Here is a 13,764-nt window from a genome sequence, read left to right as displayed (position 1 = left end):
AGGGGCCTCATCCTGTCTCGCTCCCCTCTGAGGAGGAGCCCATGCAGCTAGCTCGACTTGCCCCTGATAAAAGAGGATTTAGTCCTCAGAGTATGGTCTGTTTTTGTTGTGGGGGCATAGGTCATTTGGCAAATGTTTGTCCGTCTAGGAGATTCTTGAACCGTACTAAGAGCGATAATAAGAGAAAAATCTCAAAAGGTAAATCATCAAATTCTGCTTCATCTGCTACTTTGGGCAAAGTTGATGTAGGATTTGATGCTTTTCCTCTGACCTGCAGTTCCCGTTTTCTCCTGTCTGCCAGGGTGGCGCTAGAGAGCAAAGTCATTTCTTGTGAGATTTTTGTCGATAGTGGAGCGGCCGTCAATCTTATTGACACTCAGTTTGTAGCCATGCATGGTTTTCAGGTTTGCACATTAGATAAAGATATACCTGTTTTTGCTATTGACTCTGCTCCACTCTCACAGAGATCTCTGAAGGGCATTGTTCACAATATCCGGCTAGCTGTAGGTGACACTCATGTGGAGGATATATCTTGTTTTGTCCTTAACGGATGGCCGTCTCCTCTAGTTTTGGGGTTACCCTGGCTCACTAGACATAACCCCACTATTGATTGGCAAGGAAGGCAAATAAATGAGTGGAGTGATTTTTGTAGAGAGAATTGTCTCACAGCGACTTTTGCAGAGGTGTCTACTAAAACGGTGCCATCATTTCTCTCTGATTTCTCGGACGTGTTTTCCGAGAGCGGTGTTCAGGAGCTACCTCCTCACCGGGAGTTTGACTGTCCCATTAACCTCATTCCCGGCGCCAAGCTGCCAAAAGCACGCCTCTACAATCTCTCACAACCGGAAAGAATCGCTATGCGAACTTACATCTCCGAGAGTCTCGAAAAGGGGCATATTAGTCCCTCAAAGTCACCTGTGGCCGCGGGTTTTTTTTTTGTTAAAAAGAAAGATGGCTCTCCGAGACCTTGCCTAGATTTTAGGGGGCTGAACCGTATCACGATTCGCGATCCCTATCCCCTTCCTCTGACCCCGGACCTCTTCAATCAAATTGTTGGGGCCAAGGTGTTTTCCAAATTGGATTTGAGAGGTGCGTACAACCTGGTCAGGGTCAGAGAGGGGGATGAATGGAAAACGGAAAACGAGAATCTCGTTATGCCTTTCGGCCTGATGAATGCTCCGGCTGTCTTTCAGCATTTTGTTAATAGTATTTTCTATCATTTAATGGGGAAATTTCTATTGGTGTATCTTGATGATATTTTGATTTTTTCCCCTGATGTTCAGACCCATCAGGATCATCTTTTTCAGGTTCTGCAGATTCTGCGGGAAAATAAATTGTACGCCAAGCTGGAGAAATGTCTTTTTATGGTATCGGAGATTCAATTTCTGGGTTTTCTCCTCTCTGCTTCTGGTTTTCGCATGGATCCCGAGAAGGTCCGTGCTGTACTTGAGTGGGAGCTTCCGGAGAATCAGAAGGCATTGATGCGCTTCCTGGGTTTTGCGAACTATTACAGAAAGTTCATTTTGAATTATTCCTCTGTTGTCAAACCCCTCACTGACATGACAAAAAAGGGGGCGGATTTTTCCTCTTGGTCGGAGGAGGCGCTTACAGCCTTTTCTAAGATTAAAGAGAATTTTGTGTCTGCTCCCGTCTTGGTGCATCCCGATGTTTCCTTACCTTTTATTGTTGAGGTTGATGCTTCCGAGGTGGGTGTGGGTGCGGTTTTGTCCCAGGGCCCTTCCCCTGCCAAGTGGCGACCCTGTGCCTTTTTCTCTAAAAAACTCTCCCCGGCAGAGAGAAACTATGATGTGGGAGATAGGGAGTTGTTGGCCATCAAGTTGGCTTTCGAGGAATGGATCCATTGGTTGGAGGGGGCCAGGCACCCTATCACCGTTTTTACCGACCATAAGAATCTGGCATACTTGGAGTCGGCCAGGAGTATGAATCCGAGACAGGCCAGATGGTCTCTGTTCTTCTCCAGATTCAATTTTGTTGTTACATTCCGACCTGGGATAAAAAATGTGAAGGCTGATGCTCTCTCTCGCTGTTTTCCGGGAGGAGGAAACTCCGAGGACCAGGGTCCCATTTTGGCGGAGGGGGTAGTTGTTTCTGCTCTATATTCCGATTTGGAGGCCGAGGTCCAGGCTGCCCAGACTGAGACACCTGCCCGTTGTCCTTCTGGGAAGTTGTTCGTGCCTCCTGAGCTACGTCACAAACTCTTTAAGGAGCATCATGATACGGTTCTTGCTGGTCACCCCGGGAGTAGAGCCACGGTAGATCTCATTGCTCGGAGATTTTGGTGGCCGGCTCTTCGTAAGTCGGTGGAGGGTTTTGTGGCTGCTTGTGAGACGTGCGCTCGCGCTAAGGTCCCTCGTTCACGGCCTTCAGGTTCCCTTCTCCCGTTACCCATTCCTTCCCGTCCTTGGACACACCTGTCCATGGACTTTATCACGGATCTTCCTCGTTCCTCGGGGAAGTCGGTGATCCTGGTGGTGGTGGACCGTTTTAGCAAGATGGCTCATTTCGTACCTTTCCCTGGTTTACCCAATCTAAGTTGGCGCAAGCTTTTGTCGACCATATTGTTAAATTGCACGGCATTCCCTCTGATATTGTTTCCGATAGAGGCACGCAGTTTGTGTCCAGGTTCTGGAAGGATTTCTGTTCTCGCCTGGGGGTTCGGCTGTCCTTCTCTTCTGCTTTTCATCCGCAGTCGAATGGTCAGACTGAGCGCCTCAATCAGAATCTGGAGACATATTTGCGCTGTTTTGTGGCAGAGAACCAGGAGGATTGGTGTTCATTTCTCCCTCTTGCTGAGTTTGCTCTGAACAACCGTCGTCAGGAATCTTCTGATAAGTCACCATTCTTTGGTGCATATGGGTTCCATCCGCAGTTTGGGACATTCTCGGGAGGGGCTCTTTCTGGTTTACCTGAGGAGGAGAGATTTTCCTCGTCTTTGTCTACCATTTGGCAAAAGATTCAGAGTAATCTTAAAAAGATGAGTGAGAGGTATAGGCGTGTGGCTGATAAGAGACGTGTGCCTGGTCCGGACCTGAATGTGGGTGATCTGGTGTGGTTGTCTACTAGAAACATTAAGTTGAAGGTTCCCTCCTGGAAATTGGGTCCCAAGTTTATTGGGCCTTATAAAATCTTGTCAGTCATCAATCCTGTTGCCTTCCGTCTTGATCTTCCACGGGTTTGGAAGATACATAATGTATTTCACAGATCTCTCTTAAAACCATATGTCCAGCCCACGGTACCCTCCTCTTTGCCTCCTCCTCCGATTTTGGTTGATGGCAATCTGGAGTTTGAGGTTTCCAGAATTGTGGACTCTCGCATTGTCTGCGGTTCTCTTCAGTACCTCGTTCATTGGAAGGGTTATGGTCCTGAGGAGAGGATGTGGGTTCCGGTGTCGGACATTAAAGCCACTCGCCTCATCAGGGCATTTCATAGGGCTCATCCTGAGAAGGTGGGTCCTGGGTGTCCGGAGTCCACCCGTAGAGGGGGGGGGTACTGTCACTACCAGAGCTTTGGGACGTTCTCACAGCTCTGTTTCTCCACCCCTGTGATGATGTCACTACTAGAGCTGGGAGGAGTTCTCACTACTCTGTTTACTTTTGGTTTCTTTCACCACAGCTGTTCTTCATGTGTTTGATTTCCCTCTCTTTATATCACCCCTCCTCCTATGATAGGATGTGGATTATAGTTCTCACTTCAGTTGTAGCTCTTGCTTTAGTATCTTCACTTGTAGCTATCAGTTCACTGGACCTGTGTTCTGCTGCAGCTAGCACTCCGGATATTGCCAGCCTGTCCTTGGATCCGTCTTCTCTGCGGCTGCAACACCTTCAGCTAAGTGTGCAGACATTGTTGTGTTCCTGTTTATTTTCTGACTGGATCTGAGGTGGCCACGGTTCCCTCCATATACTGAGTAGGGCACTGGTGGCCGTGCCCCTTCCACTATTGTAGGGGTTACAGTGGTCATTAGTCTTAGGCACGTGGGCATGCCTCGTTCCGCCATTTGGATCCGGGCATGTGCTTTAGCAGAATAGGGAGAGCGTTGAGGGTCGGACAGGGGTCACCCTTTATCCTCCCTAGTTCTGGGTCCAGTCAGTAGCTCTGTACTGTGTATACTATTATTGCTCACATACAGTCGTGACACCTATAAACTGTACAACTCAATTGAAAAACAAACTGAAAACTTTCAGGTGGAGGGAAGAAAACAAAACAAATATATATTGTGGTTGTATAAGTGTGCACACCCTCTTATAACTAGGAATGTAGCCGTGTTCAGAATTAAGGATCCGCTCAGAATGCATCAGTTTGCCCTCCGATCAGTCTCCATTCAGCTCTGGAGGCGGACACCAAAATGTTGCCTGCAGCGTTTTGCTGTCCGCTTGACGAAACTGAGCCAATCAGTAACATAGCCAATACGGCTATTGTGCCAGATTGTGTCAGAGAAAACGGACGGATCCGTTTTCTCTGACACAATCTGGCCAAAAGAAAACTGATCCGTCTCCCATTGACTTTCAATTGAGTTCATGACGGATCCATGCGGTTGTATTATGGTAACAGATTCGTTTTTGAAGATCCATGACTGATTCACCCAAAACGCAAGTGTGAAAGTACCCCAAGGCTGTGATGGCCAACCTCCGGCACACCGGCTGTGGTAAAACTACAAGTCCCAAGATGCACACTTGATTGACTGTTCTCAGAGCTCCATAAAAAAGAATGGAGCATGCTGGGAGTTGTAGTTTCCCCACAGCTGGAGTACTGGAGGTTAGCCACAACTGTTCTAAGGGGAACGAGGGTCCTATCAAGAATTAAGATGGTGGAGCTAATGACGTGTCCTGTGAGTGCAGGTGACCATCACTGAGACGTCTGTGTCTGTACAATAATCACATGTGACATCGGAGCTTCCTGATCATCATGGAGCTGAGGACAGGAGAGCACCGAAAGGAAGGAAAAACACAACAACCAAACAGCTTTAACCACTTAATGACTAGGCTAGTTGTCATTTAACTACCAATTTTTTCTTTCTTTCAATGGAACCATTTACATGTAATTTATGGTTTAGCTTTTATAAGCCCCAGCTATTGTTTTGTGTTTTGCTGTTCTCTTTGGCGTTCTGTCATAAAGGGAGTTTAAAGAAATAACTGTCACGTTCTGTCTAAGGGACGGGGCAACAAAGAGGGGAAGTCATATGGCCGGCAGATGTCAGCTGGATAAGGGGAAGACTTCATCAGAATCTGAGGTCACTTTCTCCATTAATGATTCCATACCTGTGGTGACATCTCCTGGAATGTCCTCCTCCTCCTCACTCTTAGACGGGGGATCGCCCATCATCCTCTCTTCTTCATCCTCCATATTAATATCAGTCAGATCTTCCCCCTGATTTGTCATCTGTAACAATTCAGTACAATACAGCAGACAGGTGGGAAATCTAACAGATCCACAGAAGAGACCCCACAATCTATGACCCCTCTATGACTGCAGGACCCCCCTATATACAGTGGATATAAAAAGTCTACACACCCCTGCTAAAATGTCAGGTTTCTATGATGTAAAAAAATTAGACAAAGATAAATCATTTCAGAACTTTTTCCACCTTTAATGTGACCTATTGTCACTACCAGAGCTTTGGGACATTCTCACAGCTCTGTTTCTCCACCCCTGTGATGATGTCACTACTAGAGCTGGGAGGAGTTCTCACTACTCTGTTTACTTTTGGTTTCTTTCACCACAGCTGTTCTTCATGTGTTTGATTTCCCTCTCTTTATATCACCCCTCCTCCTATGATAGGATGTGGATTATAGTTCTCACTTCAGTTGTAGCTCTTGCTTTAGTATCTTCACTTGTAGCTATCAGTTCACTGGACCTGTGTTCTGCTGCAGCTAGCACTCCGGATATTGCCAGCCTGTCCTTGGATCCGTCTTCTCTGCGGCTGCAACACCTTCAGCTAAGTGTGCAGACATTGTTGTGTTCCTGTTTATTTTCTGACTGGATCTGAGGTGGCCACGGTTCCCTCCATATACTGAGTAGGGCACTGGTGGCCGTGCCCCTTCCACTATTGTAGGGGTTACAGTGGTCATTAGTCTTAGGCACGTGGGCATGCCTCGTTCCGCCATTTGGATCCGGGCATGGGCTTTAGCAGAATAGGGAGAGCGTTGAGGGTCGGACAGGGGTCACCCTTTATCCTCCCTAGTTCTGGGTCCAGTCAGTAGCTCTGTACTGTGTATACTATTATTGCTCACATACAGTCGTGACATTATAATCCACCAAAACCGTCCTTTTTTGACATGGATCCGCTTTCTGACCTGGTTGACCGCATGCAGGGTCTTTCTTTGGAAGTAGCGGATCTCCGTCAATCTATGACCCAGCTTCAAGCATTGGGCCCTGCTCCGGCTCATGGAGTCTGTTGCGAGCCAAAGGTCTCACTTCCGGAGATGTTCTCCGGGGGCAGTGAGAATTTTGTTCGTTTCAGAGAGGCATGCAAACTCCATTTTTGCTTGTGTCCTCACTCTTCTGGTAATCAGGAGCAGAGGGTGAGGATTGTCATCTCCCTGCTCAGGGGTAATGCTCAGACTTGGGCTTTTTCGCTGCCATCAGGGGATCCCTCCCTTCGATCCGTGGAGGGATTTTTTGTGGCCCTGGGGCAGATTTATGATGACCCGGATCGTGTTGCTCTGGCCGAATCTAACCTACGTGTTTTATGCCAGAACAAACGGTCTGCGGAGCTTTATTGTTCTGAATTTCGGAGATGGGCAGCTGATTCGGGTTGGAATGATGCTGCACTCCGGAGTCAGTTCTGTCATGGTCTCTCGGAGAGATTAAAAGATGCGTTTGCTTTCCATGAGAGACCAACGTCCTTAGAGTCTGCCATGTCATTGGCGGTACGCCTTGACAGGCGTCTAAGAGAAAGAAACGAGACCTCTCTGTCCAGCCATTGTCAGTCTAGGGGCAGTGGTGCGGACTCATTCAGTCTGCAGGGGCCTCATCCTGTCTCGCTCCCCTCTGAGGAGGAGCCCATGCAGCTAGCTCGACTTGCCCCTGATAAAAGAGGATTTAGTCCTCAGAGTATGGTCTGTTTTTGTTGTGGGGGCATAGGTCATTTGGCAAATGTTTGTCCGTCTAGGAGATTCTTGAACCGTACTAAGAGCGATAATAAGAGAAAAATCTCAAAAGGTAAATCATCAAATTCTGCTTCATCTGCTACTTTGGGCAAAGTTGATGTAGGATTTGATGCTTTTCCTCTGACCTGCAGTTCCCGTTTTCTCCTGTCTGCCAGGGTGGCGCTAGAGAGCAAAGTCATTTCTTGTGAGATTTTTGTCGATAGTGGAGCGGCCGTCAATCTTATTGACACTCAGTTTGTAGCCATGCATGGTTTTCAGGTTTGCACATTAGATAAAGATATACCTGTTTTTGCTATTGACTCTGCTCCACTCTCACAGAGATCTCTGAAGGGCATTGTTCACAATATCCGGCTAGCTGTAGGTGACACTCATGTGGAGGATATATCTTGTTTTGTCCTTAACGGATGGCCGTCTCCTCTAGTTTTGGGGTTACCCTGGCTCACTAGACATAACCCCACTATTGATTGGCAAGGAAGGCAAATAAATGAGTGGAGTGATTTTTGTAGAGAGAATTGTCTCACAGCGACTTTTGCAGAGGTGTCTACTAAAACGGTGCCATCATTTCTCTCTGATTTCTCGGACGTGTTTTCCGAGAGCGGTGTTCAGGAGCTACCTCCTCACCGGGAGTTTGACTGTCCCATTAACCTCATTCCCGGCGCCAAGCTGCCAAAAGCACGCCTCTACAATCTCTCACAACCGGAAAGAATCGCTATGCGAACTTACATCTCCGAGAGTCTCGAAAAGGGGCATATTAGTCCCTCAAAGTCACCTGTGGCCGCGGGTTTTTTTTTTGTTAAAAAGAAAGATGGCTCTCCGAGACCTTGCCTAGATTTTAGGGGGCTGAACCGTATCACGATTCGCGATCCCTATCCCCTTCCTCTGACCCCGGACCTCTTCAATCAAATTGTTGGGGCCAAGGTGTTTTCCAAATTGGATTTGAGAGGTGCGTACAACCTGGTCAGGGTCAGAGAGGGGGATGAATGGAAAACGGAAAACGAGAATCTCGTTATGCCTTTCGGCCTGATGAATGCTCCGGCTGTCTTTCAGCATTTTGTTAATAGTATTTTCTATCATTTAATGGGGAAATTTCTATTGGTGTATCTTGATGATATTTTGATTTTTTCCCCTGATGTTCAGACCCATCAGGATCATCTTTTTCAGGTTCTGCAGATTCTGCGGGAAAATAAATTGTACGCCAAGCTGGAGAAATGTCTTTTTATGGTATCGGAGATTCAATTTCTGGGTTTTCTCCTCTCTGCTTCTGGTTTTCGCATGGATCCCGAGAAGGTCCGTGCTGTACTTGAGTGGGAGCTTCCGGAGAATCAGAAGGCATTGATGCGCTTCCTGGGTTTTGCGAACTATTACAGAAAGTTCATTTTGAATTATTCCTCTGTTGTCAAACCCCTCACTGACATGACAAAAAAGGGGGCGGATTTTTCCTCTTGGTCGGAGGAGGCGCTTACAGCCTTTTCTAAGATTAAAGAGAATTTTGTGTCTGCTCCCGTCTTGGTGCATCCCGATGTTTCCTTACCTTTTATTGTTGAGGTTGATGCTTCCGAGGTGGGTGTGGGTGCGGTTTTGTCCCAGGGCCCTTCCCCTGCCAAGTGGCGACCCTGTGCCTTTTTCTCTAAAAAACTCTCCCCGGCAGAGAGAAACTATGATGTGGGAGATAGGGAGTTGTTGGCCATCAAGTTGGCTTTCGAGGAATGGATCCATTGGTTGGAGGGGGCCAGGCACCCTATCACCGTTTTTACCGACCATAAGAATCTGGCATACTTGGAGTCGGCCAGGAGTATGAATCCGAGACAGGCCAGATGGTCTCTGTTCTTCTCCAGATTCAATTTTGTTGTTACATTCCGACCTGGGATAAAAAATGTGAAGGCTGATGCTCTCTCTCGCTGTTTTCCGGGAGGAGGAAACTCCGAGGACCAGGGTCCCATTTTGGCGGAGGGGGTAGTTGTTTCTGCTCTATATTCCGATTTGGAGGCCGAGGTCCAGGCTGCCCAGACTGAGACACCTGCCCGTTGTCCTTCTGGGAAGTTGTTCGTGCCTCCTGAGCTACGTCACAAACTCTTTAAGGAGCATCATGATACGGTTCTTGCTGGTCACCCCGGGAGTAGAGCCACGGTAGATCTCATTGCTCGGAGATTTTGGTGGCCGGCTCTTCGTAAGTCGGTGGAGGGTTTTGTGGCTGCTTGTGAGACGTGCGCTCGCGCTAAGGTCCCTCGTTCACGGCCTTCAGGTTCCCTTCTCCCGTTACCCATTCCTTCCCGTCCTTGGACACACCTGTCCATGGACTTTATCACGGATCTTCCTCGTTCCTCGGGGAAGTCGGTGATCCTGGTGGTGGTGGACCGTTTTAGCAAGATGGCTCATTTCGTACCTTTCCCTGGTTTACCCAATGCTAAAACGTTGGCGCAAGCTTTTGTCGACCATATTGTTAAATTGCACGGCATTCCCTCTGATATTGTTTCCGATAGAGGCACGCAGTTTGTGTCCAGGTTCTGGAAGGATTTCTGTTCTCGCCTGGGGGTTCGGCTGTCCTTCTCTTCTGCTTTTCATCCGCAGTCGAATGGTCAGACTGAGCGCCTCAATCAGAATCTGGAGACATATTTGCGCTGTTTTGTGGCAGAGAACCAGGAGGATTGGTGTTCATTTCTCCCTCTTGCTGAGTTTGCTCTGAACAACCGTCGTCAGGAATCTTCTGATAAGTCACCATTCTTTGGTGCATATGGGTTCCATCCGCAGTTTGGGACATTCTCGGGAGGGGCTCTTTCTGGTTTACCTGAGGAGGAGAGATTTTCCTCGTCTTTGTCTACCATTTGGCAAAAGATTCAGAGTAATCTTAAAAAGATGAGTGAGAGGTATAGGCGTGTGGCTGATAAGAGACGTGTGCCTGGTCCGGACCTGAATGTGGGTGATCTGGTGTGGTTGTCTACTAGAAACATTAAGTTGAAGGTTCCCTCCTGGAAATTGGGTCCCAAGTTTATTGGGCCTTATAAAATCTTGTCAGTCATCAATCCTGTTGCCTTCCGTCTTGATCTTCCACGGGTTTGGAAGATACATAATGTATTTCACAGATCTCTCTTAAAACCATATGTCCAGCCCACGGTACCCTCCTCTTTGCCTCCTCCTCCGATTTTGGTTGATGGCAATCTGGAGTTTGAGGTTTCCAGAATTGTGGACTCTCGCATTGTCTGCGGTTCTCTTCAGTACCTCGTTCATTGGAAGGGTTATGGTCCTGAGGAGAGGATGTGGGTTCCGGTGTCGGACATTAAAGCCACTCGCCTCATCAGGGCATTTCATAGGGCTCATCCTGAGAAGGTGGGTCCTGGGTGTCCGGAGTCCACCCGTAGAGGGGGGGGGTACTGTCACTACCAGAGCTTTGGGACGTTCTCACAGCTCTGTTTCTCCACCCCTGTGATGATGTCACTACTAGAGCTGGGAGGAGTTCTCACTACTCTGTTTACTTTTGGTTTCTTTCACCACAGCTGTTCTTCATGTGTTTGATTTCCCTCTCTTTATATCACCCCTCCTCCTATGATAGGATGTGGATTATAGTTCTCACTTCAGTTGTAGCTCTTGCTTTAGTATCTTCACTTGTAGCTATCAGTTCACTGGACCTGTGTTCTGCTGCAGCTAGCACTCCGGATATTGCCAGCCTGTCCTTGGATCCGTCTTCTCTGCGGCTGCAACACCTTCAGCTAAGTGTGCAGACATTGTTGTGTTCCTGTTTATTTTCTGACTGGATCTGAGGTGGCCACGGTTCCCTCCATATACTGAGTAGGGCACTGGTGGCCGTGCCCCTTCCACTATTGTAGGGGTTACAGTGGTCATTAGTCTTAGGCACGTGGGCATGCCTCGTTCCGCCATTTGGATCCGGGCATGTGCTTTAGCAGAATAGGGAGAGCGTTGAGGGTCGGACAGGGGTCACCCTTTATCCTCCCTAGTTCTGGGTCCAGTCAGTAGCTCTGTACTGTGTATACTATTATTGCTCACATACAGTCGTGACACCTATAAACTGTACAACTCAATTGAAAAACAAACTGAAAACTTTCAGGTGGAGGGAAGAAAACAAAACAAATATATATTGTGGTTGTATAAGTGTGCACACCCTCTTATAACTAGGAATGTAGCCGTGTTCAGAATTAAGGATCCGCTCAGAATGCATCAGTTTGCCCTCCGATCAGTCTCCATTCAGCTCTGGAGGCGGACACCAAAATGTTGCCTGCAGCGTTTTGCTGTCCGCTTGACGAAACTGAGCCAATCAGTAACATAGCCAATACGGCTATTGTGCCAGATTGTGTCAGAGAAAACGGACGGATCCGTTTTCTCTGACACAATCTGGCCAAAAGAAAACTGATCCGTCTCCCATTGACTTTCAATTGAGTTCATGACGGATCCATGCGGTTGTATTATGGTAACAGATTCGTTTTTGAAGATCCATGACTGATTCACCCAAAACGCAAGTGTGAAAGTACCCCAAGGCTGTGATGGCCAACCTCCGGCACACCGGCTGTGGTAAAACTACAAGTCCCAAGATGCACACTTGATTGACTGTTCTCAGAGCTCCATAAAAAAGAATGGAGCATGCTGGGAGTTGTAGTTTCCCCACAGCTGGAGTACTGGAGGTTAGCCACAACTGTTCTAAGGGGAACGAGGGTCCTATCAAGAATTAAGATGGTGGAGCTAATGACGTGTCCTGTGAGTGCAGGTGACCATCACTGAGACGTCTGTGTCTGTACAATAATCACATGTGACATCGGAGCTTCCTGATCATCATGGAGCTGAGGACAGGAGAGCACCGAAAGGAAGGAAAAACACAACAACCAAACAGCTTTAACCACTTAATGACTAGGCTAGTTGTCATTTAACTACCAATTTTTTCTTTCTTTCAATGGAACCATTTACATGTAATTTATGGTTTAGCTTTTATAAGCCCCAGCTATTGTTTTGTGTTTTGCTGTTCTCTTTGGCGTTCTGTCATAAAGGGAGTTTAAAGAAATAACTGTCACGTTCTGTCTAAGGGACGGGGCAACAAAGAGGGGAAGTCATATGGCCGGCAGATGTCAGCTGGATAAGGGGAAGACTTCATCAGAATCTGAGGTCACTTTCTCCATTAATGATTCCATACCTGTGGTGACATCTCCTGGAATGTCCTCCTCCTCCTCACTCTTAGACGGGGGATCGCCCATCATCCTCTCTTCTTCATCCTCCATATTAATATCAGTCAGATCTTCCCCCTGATTTGTCATCTGTAACAATTCAGTACAATACAGCAGACAGGTGGGAAATCTAACAGATCCACAGAAGAGACCCCACAATCTATGACCCCTCTATGACTGCAGGACCCCCCTATATACAGTGGATATAAAAAGTCTACACACCCCTGCTAAAATGTCAGGTTTCTATGATGTAAAAAAATTAGACAAAGATAAATCATTTCAGAACTTTTTCCACCTTTAATGTGACCTATTGTCACTACCAGAGCTTTGGGACATTCTCACAGCTCTGTTTCTCCACCCCTGTGATGATGTCACTACTAGAGCTGGGAGGAGTTCTCACTACTCTGTTTACTTTTGGTTTCTTTCACCACAGCTGTTCTTCATGTGTTTGATTTCCCTCTCTTTATATCACCCCTCCTCCTATGATAGGATGTGGATTATAGTTCTCACTTCAGTTGTAGCTCTTGCTTTAGTATCTTCACTTGTAGCTATCAGTTCACTGGACCTGTGTTCTGCTGCAGCTAGCACTCCGGATATTGCCAGCCTGTCCTTGGATCCGTCTTCTCTGCGGCTGCAACACCTTCAGCTAAGTGTGCAGACATTGTTGTGTTCCTGTTTATTTTCTGACTGGATCTGAGGTGGCCACGGTTCCCTCCATATACTGAGTAGGGCACTGGTGGCCGTGCCCCTTCCACTATTGTAGGGGTTACAGTGGTCATTAGTCTTAGGCACGTGGGCATGCCTCGTTCCGCCATTTGGATCCGGGCATGGGCTTTAGCAGAATAGGGAGAGCGTTGAGGGTCGGACAGGGGTCACCCTTTATCCTCCCTAGTTCTGGGTCCAGTCAGTAGCTCTGTACTGTGTATACTATTATTGCTCACATACAGTCGTGACATTATAATCCACCAAAACCGTCCTTTTTTGACATGGATCCGCTTTCTGACCTGGTTGACCGCATGCAGGGTCTTTCTTTGGAAGTAGCGGATCTCCGTCAATCTATGACCCAGCTTCAAGCATTGGGCCCTGCTCCGGCTCATGGAGTCTGTTGCGAGCCAAAGGTCTCACTTCCGGAGATGTTCTCCGGGGGCAGTGAGAATTTTGTTCGTTTCAGAGAGGCATGCAAACTCCATTTTTGCTTGTGTCCTCACTCTTCTGGTAATCAGGAGCAGAGGGTGAGGATTGTCATCTCCCTGCTCAGGGGTAATGCTCAGACTTGGGCTTTTTCGCTGCCATCAGGGGATCCCTCCCTTCGATCCGTGGAGGGATTTTTTGTGGCCCTGGGGCAGATTTATGATGACCCGGATCGTGTTGCTCTGGCCGAATCTAACCTACGTGTTTTATGCCAGAACAAACGGTCTGCGGAGCTTTATTGTTCTGAATTTCGGAGATGGGCAGCTGATTCGGGTTGGAAT

The sequence above is a fragment of the Bufo bufo genome, chromosome 2, assembly GCF_905171765.1.
Source record: "Bufo bufo chromosome 2, aBufBuf1.1, whole genome shotgun sequence".
In the NCBI taxonomy this organism is placed as follows: Eukaryota; Metazoa; Chordata; class Amphibia; order Anura; family Bufonidae; genus Bufo; species Bufo bufo.
The sequence above is the reverse complement of the archived record's forward strand: the minus strand, read 5'-3'. Positions refer to the sequence as shown.